Source organism: Aphelocoma coerulescens (assembly GCF_041296385.1).
Source record: "Aphelocoma coerulescens isolate FSJ_1873_10779 chromosome Z unlocalized genomic scaffold, UR_Acoe_1.0 ChrZ, whole genome shotgun sequence".
NCBI lineage: Eukaryota > Metazoa > Chordata > Aves > Passeriformes > Corvidae > Aphelocoma > Aphelocoma coerulescens.
This window is the reverse complement of record NW_027184085.1, coordinates 7,281,863-7,296,816: the sequence shown is the minus strand read 5'-3', so window position 1 is coordinate 7,296,816 and position 14,954 is coordinate 7,281,863. Positions and strand designations below refer to the sequence as shown.

Here is a 14,954-nt window from a genome sequence, read left to right as displayed (position 1 = left end):
GTAATGCACACAGATGCTGATTAGCTGGAGATTATATTGATGATGCAATAAAAATTCACTTTGTCTCTTAAGCTGCACCAGGACAATCAAAGAGAGATTAGATAAAAATCAGAGAGAATGAATAATAGAAGGGAGAGGTAACATTGTAAACCATAACTCCCTGCAAAATGTTCTACCTTTGACTGTCCTCAGTCAGAATAAATAAGAGCTGGAGGGTGTAAATACAGCCCAAATGTACAGAAGAAGGAGGCAGATGTGGCTTTGTAAGTGTATTATTTATCAATAAGCAGCCAGACACGCACATTTACCTGAATGGGTTTGCAAATACACACATACACATATCTACATGCACGTACCTTTCTAACTCTGTTGAAGAGATGATGAGAGGGAGTGCAAGAGAGAAAACGTTGTGTTTGGAAAGGGACAGATGGACAGAGAAATGGATGGGATGAACAGTTAACAGCATACAGGAAATTATCTGAGTGAGAAATATATGAACTTGTGGGGAAAAATCAAGTCAGTGTTTACTTGATAGGGTAAGAGACATGCATTCGAAGATCCACATGCACATCTATTTATCCAGACATACACCCATGTGGATCCCTGTCTGAAAAAAGAATCCCTCCAGCTGCAAAAGGTCTCCATCAGAGAGAGACAGGAGAGAACTTTCCCCTCTCAGAGTGCTTACTTGAAAAGGAACAGAACTCCTGCACATCTAACGTTGGTTTAATTTTACTGACCATGTTTAATATTTGATTAAACCTTTGGCATAGCTGACTATCCTGATCTGAATAGATGATCCGACGCTTTCCCTGGTAGTAAAGCCAAGCATAAGTAATAGCTGTCCTCTGACTACTGCTGCCTTATGCGTACGAGTCAGATTTTGCTGTGTCTGAAAACCTGCTATCTGCTTCTGGATTCTTTTCTGCTGCTCAGTATTTTCAGATATACTTTATGAAATCAAACAAAAAAACAAACAAACAAAAAAAAGAAACCCACCAAAATGCTTCTCCCAGCCATGGAGGGGGCTGTAATTTATTTACAGGTACGGAAATAAACCCTTCCTTCCAATGTCTTCCCGGGCTTAAGCATTTTACCTGTTCTCCTTGTCGTACTTTTTGCCTGTGGTTTGCATTATTACTTGCTAAATACATTAGAAAATGCTCATCAGCTTGCTCGGCAGCTTGGGGATGTTTGTGTGGTTGCCCACACACATACGCACACACACATACACGCAGCAATTTTATAAATACATCACAGTCACAGGGGTGAGGAGAGGGCATGTGGTGCATTGGAAGGGAGCAGAACAGTAAAAAAGGAAGGACATCTCCAGGATCAGAAAACAGGGGCTGTCAGAGCTTCTCTGCACCTCTCAATGCCTGTGAGATGACCACCGCCGCTGATCACAGAAAGTGAGAGACAGGGACACCAACCCGGGGTGCTTTTTCCCTATCCACCTAGGTGAGGAAAAGTCTAATCCCTCAACACACACAAAAACCAGGCCTAAATTACCAGCCTACATGCTTTACACCTCAAATGAGACAAGCCTTGCTGGGAGAGGTAATATCTTTTATTAGACCAAGTGATACAGTTGGAAAAAAATAGACAAGCTTTCAGGCACACAAGGAAGTCTGTCTTTTTTTTCCCCAGCTATATCAGCTGGACTAATAAAAGATATTACCTCTCCTTACAAATGTGGTCTCATTTATAACCTTAGACCATCACTGCTAAAGCTACAGCATGACTTCTGCCTTAAATACACACAAAGCTCTTTGCAAAGCTGGATATCATAAATTCCTCTTTACACACAGCAAACTAAGGAAGAACAAGGTCCAGGAACAGGATCAGGTAGGATACAGAAGGTTAGTAAGAGGACTGGGCTAGAAATAGGCTCCTTCCTACCTACCTCTGAATGAAGAGGACTCTGATGCAACACCACATCAAATGCTTATTTTGCCTTCTCGCAATTATCTGGGATTGCTAGAGAGAGGTTCTGGAAGTGAAGGGTAGTTATGTTTCAAAACAGCAGGGAAAAATATTTTTGCAAGATGCTGAAGTATAGTCCTAGAATGGACTGCCAGGGATAATTAAGAATAAGATCACAATTTTAAGAATTCAAAGGGAAATGTATGCAGGATCTTTGTTCAGGTGTGAGAAACAAGCTGCTGATTTAATGAAAAAAGAAATGTTAAAAAATAAAAAGGTGCAATTGCCTTGGTGAAATTACAGGTTTACTGCATTAGTTCTTTTTTTTTAAATCTTTAAATTTAAAGAGGATACTGAGTTTTGAACCTCAAAAGGAAAAAAAAAAAACAACAACTTTTTATGTTTACTCTCTCAGTAGTTTATGTACAGAAATGCGTCTGTTGGTGTGTCTGTGTTCATGCATACTTCGTGAGTGTGGGTCTTTCTGCTACTACCCATGGCTGTTTTGCTTTCTGAAAATATGGACAGCATGGCTTCCATTTCCCAAAACTTGCTAGGGAAGGAGATGAGAAAGGAGAGGAGAGACAGCTAGCGTGGTCTGAGAGGATCCAAGTGGTGGCTCGCGGCAGGAACCGGTGAAGTGCTTTCTGCAAGGGACAGCGTGAGGGCAGAATGTCTGTGCAGAGCTGAACCAAGGGAAGAGGAATGTGAACAGCAATGGTGAGAGCTGGGGAAACAGATCTGTAGCTTGTCTATGGAAAATAAACAACTCATGGGCACAGTAAGCTGATAAGTGGGAATGGGCAGCAAGCCTGGAGTGGCACCTGGGGAAGGATCCTGATCCCAGAGCAGATCTAAGCCTGTGGTCTACACACCCACACCTGTACCTGCAACCAGGCAAGGAAGGCTGGGAAGCCAGGATGAAGAGCTGGTCCTGGATGCAAGCCCAGCCAGTGAAAGCCTGGGTGCTGCACTTGAAGAGCAAAAGCAGAGGCCAAGGATAGAGGCCCGAGCTGGGGAAGTGAGCTGATAGCCCAGCAGTTGGACCTGTATCTTTTGTCACAGCAAGAGTCATCTAGTTTGCTGGTGGCTCCGCTATTTCTTCTTGAATTAAGAAGCTGCTGCCAGAAGTCCTGTCCCTGGATCGGTGCAGCGGAAAAGACAGGGGAATGACACACCTACTGTGCAACTCATTTTACGAATAAACTCGTGAAATCTAATTCTACCAACACCTTTTTGAACTTTTTCAATGAGCTGGTCAGTAACAAATGATCAATGAGCACAAAACAGCCATTATATGGGAGAACAGATTGAGGCTATAACGCATGTTCCCCTCCAAAGAAGAACCCAACATTCCTTCCTCAATTTTTTTTTCCCCATCTGCAAACACTGTCAGTAAAGCTGAGTAAATATATAAATAATTAAACAAACAAATACTTTCTCTGCTGCCTCCAGGCCTTTGAAACTGAGACTTAGTTGGATTTCAGGCAATCAAACAGCATCGCGTTCACGCACTTACACTGCACGCACGCTTCCTCTCCACCTTTGACAGAATATCATTGACTTGAGTGCACTGTGATGATTTCAAATAGACTAGGGGTTAGATAATCGACTCTACACACACACACATAACTGCATGCACACTCCGGATCCTTCATTTATTTCATAAAAGACATGAGCAGAGATGGGATGGGGACACCAGAAAAGACCCCAAACAAACAAAAGAATCCCACATACATTGCTATTGATGAACGAACTAAAACTACAACATAAATAATTTTAAAAAAAGCAGGAAGCCTGCTTCATTTGTTTGCCAGACTTTTCCTATAGGAGATCACCTGAAACTGTCCTCTCTGATGAAAACATTACTAAATTAAATTTTTTGTGGCCAGATAACTAAGGACACTGGGATGTTGTTTAACCTCCACAACCTACACCTTGGGTATCAGCAATGAAAACTCCCTTCTGGACTCCCTTGTTCTGACAAAGTCAGGGATATTCACATCCCTGTTTAAAGATTCACACAGTGTCTGTCTGTTGTTTGTGAGGCTGGGTCAGAGTCTAACTATTGACTTCAGAGAGTGTTGGGTCGGTGCTCGGCAAATGGGTGACGACTGCCAATTCCATCTGCCTGTACTGAGGGCAGGAGTACACTTGTCTAGAGGGAACTTGCTCTTTTTACTGACCCTGTGAAGGCAGATACCTTCAGTTTGATCCAAACTGTGTTGCAAACATTAGGTTTGGATCAGGCCCTTAAAGGAGAAAGGTGGGATGCAGCCCTTCATCAAATCCTTGCTTTGCAGCTCCCTCAGTTGCCATAACAATGAAGAGTATGTATGTGATTCACTAAAAGAAGGAAAAAAAAATATAAATCAAGATCCTGAATCAGTGAATGATGACATTCCTGCAGACAGAGAAATTACAAAGGCTGAATCCTACTCACACAAAGAAAACTGGTAAAATTGTCATTGACCCTTTCCTAGCAAAGCAGGGACAAATATGCATTTACAAGTGAAATGAGCAAAGCTAATTTTCCATGCCCCCACAGAGTGTTTTTTGAAAGCATGTTTTCCGGATCTACACTGAAAGGGGCTCTGATGTAATACATTTACCATCAGAGATACACCAAAACTTTACACAGAAATAAGTAAATGCCAAATTTATGCCATTACCTTCTCCCTCAAAAAAAAAAAAAAAAGAATAAAAAAAATAAATTCCAGCTAGCCTAATATTGCAGTTGGGGAAATGAAAGATCAATAGCTCACTAGAGCCAATGGGAATCTTTCCATTGATTCAACAGGTTTCAGTTCAGGCCTGAAGGCACCGAGCTTAAGTGACTCCATCAGAGAGTGTTGGTGAGTAATTATCCACGCTGTGATTAGAACCTAGGCATCCTCACCGCCCGCCCTCACCCACCAGATAATGCCCTTCCTTTGAATGAAGCTGCAGGCACAGGCAGCAATTTAAACGGAGCAGCTCTGAGGTGTATTAGCTATTACAAATAATTCAGAAGGAATGGCAGTGCTTGTGTTTCTTGTTTACTTATTTGTTTGTTTAATTTGCTGTTAACTTTTCCAAATCCCTAGCAGAATGTAGAAACCAACACCACTCTAGTAACCTTGTCTGCTGTGAAATCTTTAGGTGCATTTTCTGCCAGTGTTCCTACGGGTTGACTCACTTCTTTTTTTTCCTTTCTCTGTCAATGACTAAACTTGGAGTTAAATAATTTCTAAGATACTCTTTTTTTTTTTTGTATCAAAATTGGCTGTATCCCCTCTTGCAAATAAACATGAAGCAATGGTATGCTTTTAAAGGCTTTGCCAAAGGATTTTTGTTGGTTGTCTTGCCCATTCCTCACTTCCACTCCTACTTTTCTCATTTATTGCCAGTATCTTGAATGAGATTTCTTTTTCTAAAAAGAAAAAAAAAATCCATATAAATAATAATAAAAAGAAGATAGGAAGAAGGAAAACAAAGTAAAAAAATGAGCAAGCTCCCTCTGAATGCACAAAACAGAACAAATCCCACAGAATAGCATAATTGAGAAACAATATATCTTTATAAAAGAGGGTGAAAAATTGCATCCTCATCCATGTATTATTGAAGGTGGAATATGATCAAATAAATCACGTTTAAAACCAATTAAATGCTCACAAAAGAAAAACACTTGCCCTGTAAACTGAAAAAAAAAAAAAAAAAAAAGGCGTAATGAAATGTAAACCTTCTTGAAACCACCATACGGACACTGGAATGAGATGGTTGAAGCTGAATGGTATAGCAGAAGCAGTGAACTAGCTTACCTAGATAAGGCAGCTTATTGTTGCAGAGGGAGTAGTTAAGAAATTCGGATGGAGCCAGGTCTGTGTGTCTGGGCTTAGGTGAGTAACCACCTTAAGTCAGTCACATCGCGTGTTATCGGCCGCTCCTGCTTCAACCAGCGGCATCTCACAGAACTGCCCGTAACTTCAGGCCCAATCCAAACACTGTTGCAGGCAAGGTAGAGTTTTCCTGGACTTCAGCAGCCTTTGGAGCAGGTGTGTGGCTGCGCTGCAAAGTCCTTTCTTGTCAATTTAAATTTTACACAGTGTAGGACATACGTTATTTCCACCATGTTTTTCCCCCCATCCCTTAAATGCTGATAAAGGTGTGGGCAAAAAAAAAAAAGAAGAAATACTTTCATTGCAATTCTATGTTGAAAAAGAGCTCTCTAGGATTAATCCTATTTTGAGGAGGGCTGAAGTTGTTGACCAAAATGCTCCTCGCTAAAAGAAGTTTCTCAGGTCCCTGGCTTTTGTGCACCTGCCGGGCCAAGACCCAATCATAGAGAAAAACAAATCTTGTTTCTGTCTGAAATGGGTGAAAAAATGGGCAAGAAACAGATCATAGGCAAGAAAACAGAATTTTCTCTCTGTTAACTTTCAGAGAGGTGCAAACCAATTCAATCTGCTCGGCAAATGTATCTCACTCTCGCTCTGCTTCCACGCACTATTTCAAAGAAATGTGTCTTTACCTTATTATATTATTAGAATCAATCAATATTATTAATATTACATGTGGGCAATTCTGTAAATTCTTCATAGTTCTCCTCCCCGCCTGTTAACAGCAGGTACATTACACAGTCTCTGGTTAGATTGGTCAACTAGGCTATCGATAGTCTTAATAAGCAATACCTGCATTGTGACCTTTGCTCACAGAACTGAATCTCTCGTATAGGGCTGTCAGATTCCTTAAAGAAGTATTGATAAGCTTATTACTGTATTGCTACATATAATTTTAGGTGTGATTTTCACTCACCCTGAAGCATCTAGTAACCTAATACTTTTTTTTCTCTCCTAAAGCATTGGCCCTTTTACAATTGATCAAATAGTGAATTAGAGCATTATAGAGAGGAAACATAATCAGGGGATTTCTACAAGCACACTGTGATATATCTTTTGATCTTCTGACAACCTTCATCCCTCTCGATCCTAGGAAGGAAGAGCTGTTTTATAGGGATATTATTAGGCTGATGCTGCTTTATACTCTACCTGCAAGAAGCTACCGAGTCCGACAAAGATATTTGTGTGCGTTTGCAGTGAGTGATGCATATTATGTGATGCGAATCTATCCTTAGGGACTGGGAAGGAGAGGAACTATGTGCAAATGTAAGTCTGTCCTTTCCGTACATGCATGCGTACACAGTCCCTGTGTAGTATATACACAGGCATTTGAATTAGAAACAGGCCAAATATGCAGTCAGATCTCATCAGACCAACTCTGTCTGCAAAGCTCCGTTTTTATTCTGTTTGAAGAAGCTTCATGTCCAGAGTTATCTGCCCCAGTGCATAGGGAAGGCAGCCTGGTAGCCTCTAAAATATTTTGGAGACTCAGACACAATGTAGAAATAAACCAGAGATTAATTAATTGTGACTGTATCATTAAAATAGGATAATGAGCAAATGGTTAAGTATCATATTAAACTCTGCATAAAATTCCAGGAATACCCTGTTAAGTCACCTGCCACTTTCACATAAGAGTGTGTTCTCTACACTGTCTTTCAGAAAGGAATTATTTAGAGACCTATATTATCCTGTCTGTACTGAATGTATGTTTTCATTAACATGCACATAAAATAAACAGTTGCATGTGTGTGATATACAAACATGTCAGGTACACCTGTATCTCACTGCATACACAGTTTTCATATAAAAGTTCGTTCTCAACTACACTTTTGTGTATGTTTTTTTAAGGTTCTTACATTCTTTTCATGTTTTCAGGGGTTTAAATAAGGAAATTAAACAGCTCAGACACATAAAGGGGTAAGAATATTCTGCACTGCAAATTGAGTCTGCACTACACCTTGGTCTACCAAACCATATGCAACTTTCTGTTGGCAAAATACTTTGAAAGACCTTACAGTGAAGGTCCCCGTCACCACAACCATATGTCCCTGGAGGCATCAAAATTGCCAACAAAGTCATCTACTAAATAGCTAATGTTAAACAATGACTTTCCGTGTTCAACAAAGGAGGGAGAAATAAACAGATAAGGGTGAGGTAGATCGAAATCTGCATGCCTCATTGGCTGAGCTGTCGGATATTTCTAATGCATCTGAAGGGTTTGTTACTAAGAATCTGTTAAGTATCTTTAAACCTTTGATCTGTAGCCAGTCTTAACAAAGGTGACAATTAATTACAGGAGAGTGCATTGCAATAAAGTTACATCGTGGTCAGTTTATATATACTGTCCAAAGCTGGTTCATAGAAGTCACTGTCAATTAAAGTCTTCTTGGAGTCCAGTTCATTATCAATTTTTCCCCCTTGCCTTGATCAATATTTTTGGCTGCTTCTGCTTGACAAACTTAACACAATGTCTATATCTATATGTCTTGCCATTCATTTACATGGAATAGATGGCCGTATATGATTTATTTTTAGCTACTACATATGGTCAGGCACTTTATTTGAGAGGTTTAGAGCTCTCATCCATCTTTATTTTAAGGAGCGACAATAATAAGCCCTCTCTTCCTTCAAGGGGATGTCAGTTGGATATAATGAATGCACATTAAAAGCTGCATTCACCTGTATGTGCATTCAGGCTGTGGCTCACTGTGAAAAAAGCAAACAAATGCAATCTCTGTGGTAACATCCTGACTCCAGACCACACCAAGAGATGCAGTGCAGACAAAGTGACTCAGTAGATCCTGAGATCCCCAAAATGTGATGATGGCTCTCCCAGAGGTAGAGGGAAAGAGAGACAATTGTAATATATACCCCAACTCAGTAAATGGAGCAATGGTGATAGAAAACCATAACTTTTACTCACCATGGTTTATACTTTTCCCTTTTTCTACAGCAGATTTTAATGCATAAGGGTCAGTCCACCATGACAAACCCTGGCAACAGTCATACAAGCATCGGTGGAATGTTTAAGTGAGTGAGAAATGTGGCAAAGATCAGGCTTTTGTCAGTTCCTCACATTTGTTTTAGTTTTAGTTTCACTTACAGAAGTAAAGCTAAGTTAAGGCACAAGCCAGCATTTGCAGAAATTAGTAGCATTAGCTGCAAGTGTTGAGGTTTGCTATGTAAACCCATAATCCAGAATTTTAAAGGGAATCTGAAACACTCAGTAAATGCAAACCTGCAGCAGGATTTCCAAATGTGAAGCCACCGAAGTGATGGCAGAAACCTCACTGAGTTCTGCCCAGCAAGGAGGCAACAGGCCTTTGCTCCCGAAGTAAAGGTGACGCAGGGATTAATGATTCAGCTTAGTTCCTTTAACACCTCACCTGCTTAGTGCAAACTCTTATGGGGCAGGAACCACACAGTACTTGATGGACAGGTCACATTGAGCTCTGCAGCCCCCTGCTTTTTTGGAATATTACTTTGAGGCTATAGCCAACACCTACATGGGTCTTTGGGTTTCTGATGCTTTCTCTCTATTTTAAATGCAGGTAAGCGGTCCGACAGCCTAGATCATCTTCCCCACTTTTTCTCCCTTGGAACCATTACTGCCTGTCGCATAAACCCGCCTCGGTTCACACTTGATTGACGGGAGGGACAGTAACAGCTCCTTTAGTGTCGTTATGGTCTGTCGGGTCAGTGCGGCTGGTATGCATGCGCACAGGGTATGCATGATAAAAAAACACCCTGATGTCTTGCTGAAAAATGTGGCTGCATACTTCCAGCTCTTAGGGCTGGAGGAGACCCTCCTTCATCATTCAACCCCATCTGTCCCTTGCTCTTGACCACCATGAACAGAGAGTTCTCTGCCTGCCCTCCCTGACTGGTACAGTACGCTTTTTGGTTGAGCACAAGACACTTTCCGCAATCTCGCTCACTCTTTATCCAGACAAAATTTCCAGGTAGTTTCTGACAATCTCCTTCAAAAGACTACTCCATCAGCTGTCTGGCTTTTATTATGCTGTGCAGTTTGAATCCTCTGCTAAAGAAAGCCCTGTCGGTGGCACTGGCCACTAGCCGATGCGGGATCCAGGACCAGATGAACCACGCTTTTCATGCAAGGTGACAAGGATCCTCAATTTTTCCCTCTACTTCAGTGCTGAAATTTCGGATCTTTTCTGGCTCAATACAGGAAAAAAAATACATAAAACTAAACCAAACAGTCCCCTGTTCCTATTGTTTTTTTGCAGAAATGAATGAGTTTCTGATACACCCCTTAATTAAAACCTTGGTAGGGACAAGTAAATACTATGAAATTTGGTTGTTGTTGCTAATTAGTTTTTTTTTTAAAGAAAATAATAAGTACCCTTTTTTATTTCATAAAATGCCCAAAGGCACCAGTATATGTAGATATTGAGAGACAGAAGTAATCGTAACCTGTAAAAGTGTAGGAAACGTAAGTCTAACCTGGAGAAACGTAAAAGAAGAAACAAAAGCTGTGGACACACAAACTTTAATTTCTTTCTATTTTCTGCATTAATGTAACTTTTAAACAAATCCATCTTGTAAGGATGATTAGTTCATATAATAGTGGGACTAGCTGAGGAACAGCTTTCAGTGCAAAACTTGACAGGCAAGCAAGAGATCCCAGAAAATTGGAGTTTGTATTGGAAATGCTGACACAACTGTAACAACAGCATCATAACTGGCTGCAGCTGCTTTTAGAAACCAGAATCCATGCCCAGACCCCTGAAAAAAAAGAGTTAACATATATCCTTCTAATTTATGAAGCAATCTGGGCTATCTGTTTGACATTACCAAAACACATAGACGCTCATCTGTACAGGAGATTTTAATGTAGAGGGGGTTGCTTTTTTCCTCTCTTCCATCAAGCTATCCAATTGCATTGTGATTGTTTTAAGGGGTTGTTCTTTAGACCTAAGGCATAAAGTCTCCTCTGTTTTATTCCAGTTTATTTGCGCATTTACCTCCCTAAAACTTGTTTGGTTTACTACCATACTAAATGCTGTATGTGTTGCTTTCAGCCAGGCAAGTCTTATGTTTCAATTATGGAGGAGTTTATTCAGCACCTGTATTGCGTTGTGCTTCTTTTCAACTAAATTTCCATTTCCCAAAGGCTATACACATGAATGTGTATACATCTCTTTTTCTGTATGTATACATACACACAAACCTATACATTTCTACATATAAATAAATACATCATCTTAATTGAATGCTCATTTTCATCACGCCTTTGAATTTCTGACATATCCACAACCTTCATAAACATCCTTAAACTTAACAAGGTTCTAATTTTTCTATCATCTATCTTTGTAATCAAACAGAACAGAATACAATGAATGGAAGCCTTGTTTCCCTACCCCAGAGGTGTCTTAAATTTTAAAATTATTTATACTTTTCAGAAGGTAAAGCTGTGAAAGAACTAAACTATTCTCTTCATACTGTGTTTTTCTATCTGCATTGAATACTTATAGAGTGAGGTTCGGGTCAGGTAGGAAAAACACCCTAATCATGGGACTGCAGCGGTGGATTTCAAGGAGGTTTTGGGGGGTTTCTGCTTTTTCCGCCCCTAAATAAGGGTTTGAAGAGTGTTGTTGGTCTCAAGTCTATACAAGACTCCTGCTTTCCCAGTGCACACTATCTCCACACTTTAAGTGCATTTGCCCGCATGTGTTTCAGTAAATCTCAGTTAAGTGTGGAATGCTGATTTCTTCTGACTTCCTAAATAGAATATTATGGAGACCTGGGTGTTTTAAATTAAAACATTTCCCAGGCCGTGGGTACAAGCAAGCTTCAGTAGAAAAGGCTGTTTAAACCTATGGGGACAGTCCTATATTTAGATTACATTAATTCATAAATATTATACTAAATACCACTTAAATTGGCCTTAAATGACTTCAAAGATAATGCATTATAATATGGCTGTCCTGAGAGCACTAACCTTTATATCTCCCAGTAACTCAGCCTTTAAGCATACTCCACTGCTAGATAAGATGGGGGGAAGTTATGAATGAATATCTTGCTAAATTGTTAAAGTGTGATTAGTTAACTCCGTGCATGTGTGTGAGTGTATTTGTGAGCGTGTGGGTGGGTCAGCTCAGCCCCGGTAGATTTCTACCCGTGGATCTCAGCACACAGCCTCTTCCCAACCCTACAGCAAAGTACCAGAGCAGGAGCCTGTTCCTGCCCCGTGTGGAGAGAAGTGAGGATGGGGGAAATATGCAGCAGCTACGCTCGTGCCATGAAAGCTTGTTTTCTCGGGGATCTGGCAAGCCTTTCCCGCCTTCCCCCACATGCTGCTTCCCCCATACCCTTTCTCTCTTTGTGTATCTGTAAGAGAATCATAATCCCCTGCCTCTTTGCTGGTATCTGTACTGGTATCAGCCAGAGATGCTGGTGAGAGAACCTGGGACTTCACTCTCCTTTTGTGATAGTTTTTCTCGGAGGAGGGCATAGTAATGTACTTTAGGTTCTTAATTTTCAATTTCCTCCTGCTATGCAGGGGCACCGCAATTGGATATCTTCATAACATTTTCAAGAATACACATCCTTTGATCTCATTTCAATGGATTTACACCTGAAATTACTCTGGTTGCCGGTTTTTTACTTTAAGCTAATTCCTGTCTCTTCCCTCCTCCCAGAACAATCCCACCTTCTCCCCTCCACACCCAAGGTTTGCTCTCCGTACACTTAAATAAACTACAGCCTACTATTAACCCTTCAGGGTATACCCCTGCCACAGCCTCATCCTCTGAATTAGGAATGAAATCAACTGAGAGTGATGGATCAATTAATGTATAAGCATTATGCATCTCTTATGGAAAGCATCTTGGGGTTTTGTATTGCCAACCTACCCCTGTGAGCCAAGTTGGACTATCTTTATGCAATTCTTCACCTATGCCTGCAAAGCAAAGCCAAAATAAGGACATCTGAGTGAATACAATGCTTCACATGACTGCATTTAGAGAAGGGAAAAGAGAAAAAAATAGATTAAAAATGAAATAAAATTAATAAAATAATAAAAACAAAAAGGCAAACACAACCCTCATCCTTCAAAGCCCCATCACCCTTTTTGACTTAATAGTAATTAATCACTACTGGCAAGAAAGTAATTTTTTTCCAGGTAGCCAGAGGCATATTTTTATCAGGATTAGCTAATAAATCAGCGGCATCGCTAGAAAGGAGTTCAAACTCTTCTTGGATGTACTAAATAAAACCGATCTCTAAAATTCTGGCAACTCGGTGTCTACTGAAGCTTCGCTCAAACCCTAGCCTGCAAAATAACAATCATCATCATAAATTTTCTTTCCAAAGTCCAAAACTTATAGCAGGTTAAAAATGACTGTTTTGAGATGAACTCATGCAATTTGGTTTGATGAGGTGACAAGATTCCCCACCTGGCTTTTTTCCTAGGTTGCAGCTTTACAACAGAAATGAAATGAAGGGAAATGAAGTTAGTATCTTGCTTAATTCAGGGATATGTGTTAAACACATCCAAGCAAGATAAATGATCCCTCTCTCTCTCTTCTCTCTGTCTCTCTCTCCCCCTCTCTCTCTCTCTCTCCCTCTCTCTCTCTCTCTCTCTCTCCCCCTTCCTGAGTTTGTCTCTGTGAATACAGTCATACAGTAAAAGCAAAACTGAACTTAAAGAGGGAGAACTCAAATCTCTGAAATAGAAATTAAAGTTAGTGCATAGATTGACTAATTTCCAGTTTAAGATAAAACATAACAAAAGAATAAAATCTCATCAACAAATCACAGTAAACTCCCAGTACAAAAAAAATACTTCATCGAAGTGTTAGCTCAAAGATTTCCTCTACACTGTGTTGAGTGATTCTCTTCAGTGTAGCTTTTACTGCTGTTATTTTTCTTTTACAGAAACCTTAGGTAATTTTTTGCAAACACATGCACACACACGAGCTCAGTGTCTACTCTCACTATTAGACAAAATCTCCCAGGACCTTTCCTTCCCTGCACTTCTTACTATTATTTTTATTGCTATTATTAATAATTATTATAGTACAGATGTCATGTTTAAGTGATGCCAATCAGACCTTGATGTGGCTTCTAGGAAGCCAGTCTGAAAAGAAAGCAAGGTTCGAAAGAGCTACACTGATCATTTTAAAAATGAGAAGGGTGTTTGAAGCGACCGGCAAGAAAGGATGGAAGAAATATCCTATAACTTGGACTGAGTCCCTAGTCCCTGAGCCCTGAACATTTTCCCTAGCCTGTGTAAAACTGGCACTTTGCACTGTCAGGGTATATTTTCATTCGCGTTTCCTGAGAGTGGAAGCAAGGAGGGGAGTGAGTGGGAAGGGGGAAGAGATGCCTGCTAAACATGCCGTTAAGTTCAAGATTTACAACTCGCCAAGGCATCTGGAAAGCTAGGAAGCCAGTAATGCCATTACCGGTGACTGTCACTGCCAGGAGTCCACCAAACCGGACTAGACACTGGTACTGAAGCTGTCCTGTAAAAGATACAACTTCCACTCTCCCCGTGGCCCCATGCAAAACGCTTTCTCCTCCTGCACTAAATCTGGAGTCACACCCCAATCACTTCCAACCCAGTCTTTTTCTTTTCCCTTTTCTTTTTTAAAAATAAATATAAACACACACATAGACACACACACACGTATACAGAATCTGAGTTAATAAGGCGGCTCATATATCTCCTGCTTCTCTCCTACTCCTAAGCGGGGCTACCATGCAAATTACCTTCAACTTCTCCCTGCGAGTCCTACTTTCCTACCCGAGGAGCTGAGCATCTCTCCCCCACTACACACACCCTCCCCCACCCCCAAAACGGAGCACCATCTAATCTGAGAGGCACCTCCAGACAGCCTAAGATGAGCAGGGAAATGAGCGGGCAGAGATGGAGCAAGTGAGGCATCGTGTGAGGAGTACATCTCCACTACCTTTAGAGAAAACCTAAAAAGTTCCCGGCATGGACTTTGGGCACATTAAAGTAGTGCTTGGAATCTGCCTGGTCAGGGACTTCTTCCCTCTGGAACTAAGCTGCCACCTGTCCCTTCTGTCTTGCCTTCTCCCACACACTCACACATATCGTGATTTTGTGCACACACCCCTGCCCCGCTTGAGATGGGCTTCTTTATTGTTGTTTAT

General features: G+C 40.7%; 1 protein-coding gene across 30 annotated transcripts in view; it reads right to left on the bottom strand.

The window, feature by feature from the left end:
- The window catches only part of CELF4 (CUGBP Elav-like family member 4), a 678,618-nt gene that overhangs the window by 662,710 nt on the left and 954 nt on the right, over positions 1-14,954 (bottom strand). The gene's annotated exons all lie outside the window — the stretch shown is intronic.